A 12,443-nucleotide genomic window follows, 5' to 3' on the forward strand; every position below is an offset into this window, starting at 1 on the left:
TGGGGGGGATGGGGTGGAGCGGGGAATTGCTGCATTCTGCAGCATGGCATCGCTAACGATATACCCAGACTGTACTTCAAATACAGATGACTGGGATATCGTTAACAACCCGTGGGAGCGCGCATAGTTAACGATCTAGTGCGTACACACTAGACGATTAAACAAAATTGTTGTAACGATATGTCGTTATCGCCAGTATTGTTTAAAAAGTCGTCTCGTGTGTACGCACCTTTACTTATATAAATAATAACAATTGTATAACTAAACCTAATACAGAAATGCTTTCTTATATTAGACTGCTACTAATAATAACATTACAGTAATGCCCTATGTCACGATTCCAGGTAATGTTCCCAAACCAGGCCCTGTTTCTTACCTGTCGGCCGCTGGCCAGGCGCTGGCATGCTCTGGCAGTCAGGGGACGCGTGACTCGCACGTCTAAGTTGGTCTTCACTGCAGATTCCGTGAGTTCCGTGAACGCTGCACATGTGTGCACTGAGCAGGATTCGGGGTGCAGTACTGGTGTCCTTCATGTCATTGTTCCCACTAGGCCTGCAACATGGACAACGCCATCTTGCCCAAACCGGATCTACCCATGGGTATAAAGCTTCCAGGATAGCAGTGCCTGAGGTGCCAGTGCCATAAGTCACACAGCTCTGTGTGTGAGCATTGTATCTGTGCTCCCCTGTACTCCCAGATGGTTCCTGCGGTCCCTGACTGTTGCTCTGTATCTGTTAGTGATTCTTCTGGTGTTAACTCTGACTTGGTTCTTGGTCTGATATTCCTCAGTCATTGGTGCAAGTCCAATTTTCCACAGTCATCAGTTACCTACCCTCCAACTTGACCCACTCCATTAGGTACAAAATGCTCTGCTCCTGGACTTCCCACTTAATGTATGATTGCTGTCACCTGTGTTGAACTAGGTAATTGATGACGCAGGTGTTTCAGCACAGGTGGCTGCAATTATAATTTAAGAGGGAAGTCCAGGAGCAGAGCATTTTGTACCTAATGGAACGGGTCATGTTGGAGGGTCTGCAGTTACCTATCTAGTGCTAGCCAGGTGACCCAGTCAGGGGGCCGTAACCGGCACGTCAGGCGCAACTGAGCCCAAATTCCTTTGCTGGATTCCCTGGCGAAGACTACAGGTGGGGTAAGACTCCGCGCCCCTGCTAAGGGTCTTCGCCAACACCTTGTTGCTAGTTTCAGTTCCCCATTGTACCCTCATTATGCCTCCTTTGTGGGTCAGCTGGTAGTGTCCTATTGATGCGAAGGAACTATATCAAGCCATCCAACCACTCCTCTAGTCCAAACCCACATGACCTATGCACAGGGTCACAGACACAATCACATCAAATCTTGACACCCTATAAGTTACCTAGCAGTAGGGATGGTCATTGATAGTTAACAAACATTGATGGTTACATGTCAATGGTTTTGCCATTGATGGCAGAGAACCAATGGGTCTCCGCCATCGATGGACGATTGAAAGACGATTTTTTTTTTCTGACGGGATAGGGCTTAGCCCCACCCTCGGCACCCGCTAAGTACTGCCCATGTTTCTGATTGACCTACAGCCTGCCGTACCCCCAGCAGTGGTGGCCATCGAGGGGTGTAACCATCGATGGTTCACCATAGATGGTTTATGTGCCATCAATGGTAATCACCAATGGAAACATCTATGGTGACCATCGATGGACACCCCACCGATGGCCATCCCTAGTAGTGACAGTCTGTTGCATGCACATGCAGGGCTCACCTGACCTTAATTCATTATGCTGTGGGTGCTAGTCCTTATAATCTGTTGGTCTAGGGTTGGCCTTCGACCATCCATGGCTAGCAAGCATCAATGGTTTAGCCATTGGTGATGGAGGTCCGATGCTTATCCGCCATCGATTCCAGAGGTTCGTTGGTGATGCAGCAAGTTTTTTTCCTCATCGAGCATGGTTATTTTTTCTTCTACCTTTCCCATATGGATATCTTCCTTCCTATTAGATTTTGTTGGAGCGAAAAAGAATGAATAAACTAGGTAAATTATGGGCGCATCATTGTATTATGGTGGCAAAGACTAATTGTTACTTATAGAGGAATGATTTACTACTTTTGGATCAGGGGTCATCTCTAGATTGGATCGTGGCAATAGTTTTCATTAATTAGGGCAACTATAAGTGCACTGACACCCATGTGCATGCTGGGGATTGTAGTTCCAGCTTGAAGAAAACTCATGGACTTGCGCTATATTTTAATGATATTACTCTGATACTCAACAGCCAGGGACACCAGCTTTGGGGCCATGACTTTCTGATCATTTTTCTGGTCTCCCCATTAGAGGACCAGGCCCAATTCTGAGAAGACTTTGCTCTTAGGGAATGTAACTAACATTTTAGTTATTTTCACGCGTTCTGGCAGCATACACTTTCAGTCAACATGAACCACATCTTTTTATTTTATACTGTTAAGCAGCGGTTTTCCAATGCAGTTTTGCAAACTCCACTTAATACATGGGACGGTTTGTGTGGCCAGGGATGGAGTCAGCCCTCTGGCGTGCGGGATGCCGACGTCTAAATACCAGCGCTGCTGCATCTCATACCCGACCCTTGTGGCCAGCATGGTCTCCCTGTAGTTTTCAATCAACGGCACGGATGTGCATTTTAGCCTGCAGTTTAGCATATAAAAACCTGCAGCAAACGAAAGCTTAGTAAATGTCCCCAATATACAGTATCAACTACACCGCAGAAAAGGAATACAAATAGCCAGTACATACAAATCTGCTTAGAAAATATTTTTTAGCATTTTTTTCTTTCCAGAAGACTTTCAGCTTTTCAGACATTTACAGCAATAAACTGTATATAAAAAATAAAATCAACATTTTGTTCTGGAGCAGAGATTTGCCCTTAGGTTAGGCACTGTTATTGTACACTATTAAGCCGTATGGCTATGGGAAACAAAATCGACATTTACTTACACTGAATTCATAAGAACTGTTGTCCTGAGACCTCCTTGTTGCCACATTTGTACAACTTCCTTCCTGGTTCTATTTGATCTCAGTTTATCTTAATTTGATGATATATTTGCTGTCTTTCTACTTTCTACTTTTAATTGGAGGTCTGCAGATGTTTTAGTAGATACCATCGCTGAGGTTTATAATTATTATGTCCTTGGTATGTTTTTTTCCCATTGTCTATCATTAATTTATTGTACTGATCACCATTTTACATTATTCATTTTTATTTAGGACCTTAGCATATATTCTTATCACTATACACGGAATCAGTATGATTTACCGTCGGACCCATGCCCGGCGGCTGGAATCCCGACAGCGGCATCCCGGCAGAGGAGGAAATCCCAATCGTTCAAGGTAAGTATTCTCTAACCTAATTCTACCCCCTAACCCTAACCCTCCCTTAGGGGTGCCTAACCCTCACCTTTCCCCCCAGTGTCTAACCCTAATCCCCCCTCTAAGTGCCTAAACCTAACCCCCTCTTCCCCGCCGCCTAAACCTAAGTCCCCCGGCGGGGTGCCTAACCCTAAGTCCCCCCCCCGGGAACCCTAAACCTAACCTTTCCCCCCCCACGGCTGTCCGCGCTCGGCGCCTGGCGTCTAGATTTAGACGCCTGTCATTTAACCCTCACCGGGATTAAGCAGTCGGGAAGCCGGCTGTCGGGATCCCGACTGCGTACCCTATACACACCTATTACTAGAGAACTAAACAACCCTATACTTCTCATACCCCAACCTACTCCCCAGTGTCTGACCAGCGGCCTGTTTAACCCACAAAGGCCCGTATTTAATTGCCGGCAAAAAGTCCCAGACTTTTCGCATGCCAGAGTTTTCACCATCATCGCCAGTTTAGGCTCCGGAATAGTATCGTGCTCGTCACCGTGAATCGCCCTATTCAATTCCAAAGGACGCGAAAACGCATCCCGCCGAAACTCAAATCTGTGAAAAGTGCTGTCAGATTTGGGGAAATCACCCTGTCACCTCCCAAAAGATGCACTAACATTGGGAATCATGGTAGATACCCCCGAATAGCCCTGCTGAAGCTATTTGGGGTACTTAAATGCTCACATTTGCTGCTAATTAGCGTCTTTGCACAAGTGGGGAAGAATAGCATTTAGCAGTTTTTTTTTTTGAAAATAACTTGTCGCAGCAAATTTGGGGTACATGAAAATGGGTGCAAGCATGGTTAAAAATTGCTAAAGTGAGGTCTTAAAAAGGGTTAAAAATGCACCTTCAGTAAGCACCTGCAATAAAAAAAAACACCTCCCCCTACTTGCAGACCCCCCAAAGTCTATATCGCTAGTTTTTAAGTTTGTACGCCAACTTTGAACTTTTTTGCCCCTTTTTTCATAGTCATTTTTTGGGGTGTTCTTTCATTCTTTTTTTGGATTTTTTTGATGCAGTTTACCTTTAGTGACCTGTCCTAAGAGAGCAGGGTGGTTTTCCCACCTTTGCATCCCAAAACCGCAATTCTGCACTTTTTTTCCGCCAGCCATTTGTAGGCAAAACTTTTCCGCCGGGTACATTGCATAGCGTTTTCACACCGGCGAAAAAGTCGCAACAATTGAATACGGGGAGAAGTTTCCACTGGCATCACCGCCGAAACTTTTTTGCAAAAAACGGCTTTTCGCCGCTAATTGAATACGGCCCAAACTGTCCTAGACACTGTAGCACCTACTTTTCTTTTAATTTCTATGATCATATTTGAATTCCATACAAAGTTATTGGCAACACAGTATCTATCACTAACAATACGAAAAGGAAGGGCCGCTCTCTGTGATAACATTTCTAGTTGATAGATGCATGAAAAACATAATTGTGCTGCTGTTGTGCCACCTTCTGGACACTACTGTGCATTACAGTCTTAGTTTATAAAAGCTACTGTATCTATGTGGTAGGATGTCTACATTCCAATATGCAGGAGTACCAAGAGGGGGGTGGGGAGGGTACTGCGTTCCCGGCCCGAGACTTCACAAGGGAGCCTGGAAGATGCCCCCTGTCAAATGGGTGAGGTTAATAAGTGTGAGGAGTCAGGGCCACAGAGAGCAGTGATGAGCCCGGGTACTGGAGAGGCCAAGGCCAATTAGAGGAGGTGTGGCAACGCTTACTACAAATTAATATGAAGAAACATTATGTGTGGGGGGTCTCATGCACCTCTCAGCCAGGGGCAGGTGAGGGGCACAAAGAGGAGACTTATAAGCAGCAGCAGCCTCCCTGGCTCCTCTCCAGCCCAGCAAACAGTAGAATGCGCCTGGCTGGGGGGAGAGACTACTACCACTGACTGGTAAGTGTTACGAGGGGAGGGGAGCAGGCAGAGTAATTAGTACCCCCCTCTCAGTGTCCGTCCATGTGTGGAGTTTGTATATTCTCCCCGTGTTTGCGTGGGTTTCCTCGGGGTACTCCAGTTCCCTCCCACAATCCAAGAATATACTGCTAGGCTAATTGGCTCCCAGCAAACAAATAACCCTAGTGTGTATGTGTATGTGTGAACATGAGGGGCAGGGACTGTTGTGAAGCGCTGCGGAATATGTATGCGCTATATATAAATAACTGGTAATAAAATAAATAATTTTCAGGTGTTGATCATCTTCTGCCCCAGGCTCATGTGGCACTTACAGCGTTGTAACAGGCCGGTATGAGCTGCAGATTTCTGTATGGGTCCCTGGGAGGTAACTGGCTGCAGACTCTTACATTGGAGCATTGGAGGCCATACTCTAACGGGAATTCTGCACCCAGCATGGGGTGTTTGTTTAATGACGAGTTTGGTGGTTACGTCCAGTGGTGGATTTTAACTGCAGGACTGCACTCCGCCCAGTAATCCCCCCCCCCCTCCCATAATGTCCCCAGTCCGTGCACTGACACTGGCTTCTCACTAGAAGCCCTTTCTTCTGCCAATCACAAGCCAGATTGTCCGGATTGGCTATTAGCAGAGAGCGTTTCCAGAGTGTAGCTACTGCTGCTGCTAGTACGACAGCGTTACCTGCCTAGGAGCTGCACTAAGACAGACAAGGTGAGCGTCCCAATCCTTGCACAGTCAGACGCACAGATGTACACCAGGGTCAGAGCTTTTACTAGCATTAGCATAAAGTCTTCACGTTAGAGATAGGCAGGGTCTGACTGGCAACTTTCAGGCTGGGGCAAACACCAATAAAGTAAAAATGTCTCAGGCCTGGGCTGATACATTTAGGTCGATACAGCCTTCCTCCCAACATCAGCGGCTGCTGCATGTCCCACACAGCTGTGATAGCTAATGTGCACCTTTCATAATGGGGGGGGGTTGGTCGTGACTCGTGCGAACACAGGCGTGCCAGTGCGTTGGGACGGCGTTGCATGGGCGTGCATAAATTAGCCACTGCGATACCAGATGCCGCCTGAGGCCTCATAGTGTGCGCTGAGGCAGTCCCTGAGTGAGGTCTGACCTGCCTTACCTGTGCATATGGGTCCAATGTTACTCAATGTTACCGATTGTTTAGCTATGTTGCCAAAGTATACTGAGGAGAGTAAGGGTAACTGGGCGTCCTTATGTCAGGCTGTGATCGCAATGCGAATGCAAACATTTACATATCACCGCTGATATTAACAACTGCGTCATGGTGAAATCACGGGTGTGTTTGACCATTTTTTACCACTCACAAATTTACTAAAGGCAAACTCGGGTGAGAAATCATGTATCTCTCTGCAAAGCACAGGTGAAAACACAAATAGAAATAAATACACCATCGTCTAAACACGACAGTACTTTCCATAGACAGGAATACAACTATACTTGCTTCAAGACGCCTGCATCGGCTTGTATCCTGCATCTACTTCATTCTCTAGCTGTTTTGGATTGTGTCCAGTGTCTCCAAGCTGAAACCCTCTGCCAGCTACTAAGTGGAGACTGGTGCATAGTGCGGGATCAGTAGAAATTGGCCAACACTACCCAGGAAGTGCTGCAGCACATACCCAGGAGTAGGCGGTTCCAGGTGCCAGTGGTAGGAGCCTGTGTAGAACAAGTGGTTCCTGGTGCCGGTGTAGGAGCCTGGTGGTGTTACCCACCCACTACACAATGTGAGGAGTCAGAAACAGGCGGTTACTGATGGTGAGAGGGAGTCCTTAGTGATGGTGGAGTAACAACCCTCTAGTCTATCAGTGACAAAAATCTGTGATCGCCTGTCAGAGCGAGGTCATTCGGTCACAGATACACAGAATATTTATATGCCACTCTATTCAATGTCTAAATGAGAGATGTGCGCCATCGGGTTTTGGGTTTGACAAAACCGCCCTCGTGATTTGAATATGTATTTTTAAAAATATTTTTTTTTTATAAACCAGCTAAAATCACAGAAATTGGGACTGCTTTTGTTCCTACAATATTATTAATCTCAATAATATAATTTTCCAGTCATAGCTCACAATATTGTTTTCACTTTTCACCAATATAGGCCAAAGGCTGCAGCGAGCTGGCTGGCTAAACTAAGCGACAGAGCAGCGGCACAAACGCACGGCAGTTTAAAAGAATATAGCACATCTATGAAACATTACCACACAGCAGTGGCAGATAGGATGGAAGTTTAATAAACTATAAAAATGTTTGATGCCTATGCAAAAAGTCAGTCAGCAATGCCCCGAACCGCGCATAATACAAAAAAAAAAAAAAAAGGTGCAAGATGGAGTCGTCCTTGGGCCCTCCCACGCACCCTTATGTTGTATATAGTAAACAGGACATGCACATTTTAACAAATCAATCACTTCAAGTAACAGGGACTGCCAAATTGTGGCTGATGCGATTGGTTTGTTTGGGCCCCCACAAAATAAGCTACCAATGGGCAGCTGACATTGCTGGCAATGATCTCTACATACAGACTGACATATACAGAGGCAAGATATTGTCGCCATCATCATCCGGTTCCTCACCCTCATCAGTGTGTACATCATCTTCACACAATATTAATTTGTCCCCGCTGGAATCCACCATTACAGCCTCAGGTGCCTCTGTAATATTTGGATGTAATTGGCGGTAAAACTCTTCCTCGTGAAATTTGTAGTTCACTTTGATGAACATCATCTTTTCCACATTTTGAGGAAATAGCCTCCTACGCCGATCGCTGACAAGGTTCCCGGCTGTGCTGAAAACTCTTTCTGAGTACACACTGGAGGGTGAGCAGTTTAAGTAAAGCAAAGCTAGTTTGTACAAGGGCCTCCAAATTACCCTCTTTTCCTCCCAGTAGTCAAAGGGCCTGTCTGACATGCCGCTGGCCGCAGTCCAGAGCACATGTGGTCAGCGGCCTACACATTAAAACGAACATGCCGCCACTGGCTGCAGTGTGTTTATTTTAGCACTGCAGCCAATGAGAGTCAGACAGACTCTTTTGGCTGTTGCACCCAGGGCCGAGCTGGAGCTCACTCGTGAGTTCCGCCTTCCGGCTTCCCCCCTTATGCATTGCCCACAGTAGTAGTCCCTCCTATACAGTGCCCCCAGTAGTAATCCCCCCTATTCAGTGCCCCCAGTAGCGGCCATCCCCCCCAACGTGCCCCCAGTAGTGGCCCCCACAATACAGTGCCCCCAGTAGCGTCCATCCCCCCCATAACGTGCCCCCAGTAGTGGCCACTCCCTATACAGTGCCCCCTAGTAGCCACACTCCCCCCCCCCTGTGCTGTGCCAAAAAAAACACACAGGAAAAAAAAAGCTACTTACCTGATCCCCGCTCCTGCCGACGACCGCCACTGTCCACTCCTCCGGGCCCGCTCTCGCTCTGCAGTATGGGATGGGAGTCTCTCACATCAGCCGCTGCGGAGGGAGCCGGAAGACGGAGCTCATGAGTGAGCTCCAGCCGACTCCCTCCATGGACGGCGCAGCAGCCAATAAGAGTCTGTCTGACTCACATTTGCTGGCTGCTATAACAAACAGATAGCCACCGCTGGCAGCTGTGTGTTTGTAACTGTGTAGGGCAGACCGCTATCACTGTGGTCTGCCCTACACTTGGGGCCCGGAGGACTAGCGGTGCTAGTTCAAGCCCTTTGGCTGGTGCCCCTGGCGAGTGCCATCCTGGCCAATAGGTAGATACGCCCCTGTTATCACTTATTTTTAGTAATCAGATCGGATTTCACATCATTGTAATGGGAAATGCGATCTGCCTGGTAGTTACTAAAAATGAATTGTGAAAAAATACCGGGGGAAGCTCTGTGATAATAACACCACCTGAAGGTGGCGTTATCCAGGGTCTCCCCTGGTTATCGGACTCCTGCTCTGCTCTAACAGGCAGAGCGGAGCCCGGAGCCGGCCCCAGTGATCAGCTGTGTGGTCTAAACAGCCCACAAGCTGATCACTGCAGAAAAAAAAAATAACTTACCTGAGTCCAGGGACCGGAGATTGGGTCTCCGGTGATGTCCTCCCTCCAGTCAGCTGGTCTCCCATCCTGCACTGGGGCCCGGTCATCAGGTGACCAGTGCAGGATGGGATGTCAGCTGACTGGAGCCATGGAGGACATCACCAGAGCCTGATCACTGGAGGTAAGTGCAATTAAGTGAGGAGGGGGCACGCGGGGGGTCGCAATCATGGGGGCGGGGCTTGGCGGCGGCTGGTCAGCGCATGCGCCGGAACTTGTCACAGTATTTTTTTTAGAAAATACTGCGATAAGTGTGTGGAGGGGATTCGCAGGGACAGAGCTTTATCGCAAGCTCTGTCCCTGCAAGGGATTTTTAGTAAATCCCTGTGATATTGGCTGAATTCGCAATGCGAATTCAGTCGGTAATATCACACTGCAATCTGCATTAAAAATGCGGATTGTAGTAAATAGAGCCCTCTGCGAGGGGACCTGGAAGTCATGCACTGTTCGAGAACCTATGCTGTAATGTAGGGATGAGCGGGTTCGAATTTCTGAAATCCGAACTCCCCCGAGCCCACCCGATCCGAGTCAAGCTCGGGTTTTCCCGTCTGACTCGGAACTGAAATCGAGGCAAAACGTCATCATCCCACCTTCCGGATCTGACGGGTTTTGGATTCTATAAAAGGTCCCAGCGTCGGCGCCATTTCTCACTCCAGCTGTGGACAGTGAAGAGGTAGAGTTAGGGATGGCTGAGCTGTGTTGTGTTGTGCTCTGTTGTCCATATGGGCTGTGTCCACTCCTCCAAAGTCCATAGGGGCTGGCTGTGCTGTGTTGTGCTGCTGTTGTCCATAGGGGCTGGCTGGGCTGTGTTGTGCAGTCAGTTGTCCATAGGGGCTGTGTCCACTCCAAAAGTCTATAGGGGCTGGCTGGGCTGTGTTGTGCAGTGTCCCATAAAGGCTGTAGTCCTAAAGGGGTGCTGTAGTGTTGTCCAGGGGGTGATCTGTCCATCAGGGGTGCTCCCCCCAAGTGGAAAAAAAACATTTATTTCTGTGTTTGTGAATTGTGTGCGCTGTAGCTGCACGTGCATCAACAAAGGAGCAGCGCCAAGTGTGCGCCTGTGTCATAAGTCTGTTAAAGGATGGTGTAACCCCCAAAGTGCACTCCAAATTTTTTTTTAAATTCCTCTTTTCTGTGTTGTAAATTGTGTGCACTGTAGCCACATGTCCATCAACAAAGGAGCAGCGCCAAGCATGCGCCTGTGTCATAAATCTGTTAAAGTGTGGTGTAACCCCCAAAGTGCACTCCAAAAAAATAAACAATTCTTTTTTTTCTGTGTTTGTGTGTGAAATATATGCGCAGTAGCCGCACGTGCATCAAAAAAGGAGCAGCGCCAAGTGTGCGCCTGTGTCATAAGTAAAGGGTCAGCTGGCTCATCTATTAATGGGTGGTGTAACCCTCAAAGTGCACTTAAAAAAAAATTAAAAATTCATCTTTTCTGTGTTGTGAATTGTGTGCGCTGTAGCCACACGTCCATCAACAAAGGAGCAGCGCCAAGTGTGCACCTGTGTCATAAGTCTGTTAAAGGGTGGTGTAACCCCCAAAGTGCGCTCCACAAAAAATAAACAATTCTTTTTTTTCTGTGTTTGTGTGTGAAATGTATGCGCAGTAGCCGCACGTGCATCAACAAAGGAGCAGAGCCAAGCATGCTCCTGTATCATAAGTAAAGGGCAGGCTGGCTCGTCTGTTAAAGGGTGGTGTAACCCCCAAAGTACACTTCAAAAAATATTCTTTTCTGTGTTGTGAATTGTGTGCGCTATAGCCGCACGTGCATCAACAAAGGAGCAGCGCCAAGCGTGCGCCTGTGTCATAAGTCTGTTAAAGGGTTGTGTAACCCCCAAAGTGCACTCCAAAAAAATTTAAAAATTCTTCTTTTCTGTGTTGTGAATTGTTTGCGCTGTAGCCACATGTGCATTGACAAAGGAGCAGCGCTAAGCGTGTGCCTGTGTCATAAGTCTGTTAAAGGATGGTGTAACCCCCAAAGTGCACTCCAAAAAAAATTAAAAATTCCTCTTTTCTGTGTTGTTAATTGTGTGCACTGTAGCCACACGTCCATCAACAAAGGAGCAGCGTTCGCCTGTGTCATAAGTCTGTTAAAGGGTGGTGTAACCCCCAAAGTGCAGTCCAAAAAAAATAAAAAATTCCTCTTTTCTGTGTGTCCGCCTTAGCTGCACGTATATGTCAATATAACATAAATGGAGGACAAAACTTTGTCCGATAAAAATAAAATAGGGAAAGATCAAGAACCACTTCCTCCTAGTGCTGAAGCTGCTGCCACTAGTCATGACATAGACGATAAAATGCCATCAACGTCGTCTGCAAAGGTCGATGCCCAATGTCATAGTAGAGGACATATAAAATCCCAAATGACAAAGGTCAGGAAAATGACCTTTAAAAAAACATTTCAATCATCTGAGGAGAAACGTAAACTTGCCAATATGCCATTTATGACACGGAGTGGCAAGGAACGGCTAAGGTCTTTCCCTATGTTCATGACTAGTGGTTCAGCTTCACATAACGATGGAAGCCCTCCTCCCGCTACAAAAATCAAACGAGTTAAGCTGGCAAAAGCACAGCGAAGGACTGTGCATTCTAAGAAGACAACACAAATTCCCAAGGAGAGTCCAAGTGTGGTGGCGGTTGCGATGACTGACCTTCCCAGCACTGGACGGGAAGAGGTGGCTCTTTCCACCATATGCACGCCCCCTGCAAGTGCTGAAAGGAGCACCCACAGTCCACTTGCTGATATGCAAATTGAAGATGTCACTGTTGAAGTACAACAGGATGTGGATACTGGTGTAGCTGGTGCTGAGGAGGAAGTTGGCGAGGAGGATTCTGATGGTGATGTGGTTTGTTTAAATCAGGCTCTGGTGGAGACAGTTGTTGTCCGTGGGATGAAAAAGCCCATCACGATCATGCCTGGGCAGAAGACCAAACATTCCACCTCTTTGGTCTGGCAATATTTCTATCCAAATCCGGACAACAACTGTCTTGCCATATGTACCATATGTAAAGGTGAAATAAGTAGGGGTAGGGACGTTAACCACCTGGGAACATCCTCCCTTATACATCACCTGCAGA

Source organism: Taudactylus pleione, unplaced genomic scaffold, assembly GCF_031769625.1.
Source record: "Taudactylus pleione unplaced genomic scaffold, aTauple2 ptg000828l, whole genome shotgun sequence".
NCBI classification, from domain to species: domain Eukaryota; kingdom Metazoa; phylum Chordata; class Amphibia; order Anura; family Myobatrachidae; genus Taudactylus; species Taudactylus pleione.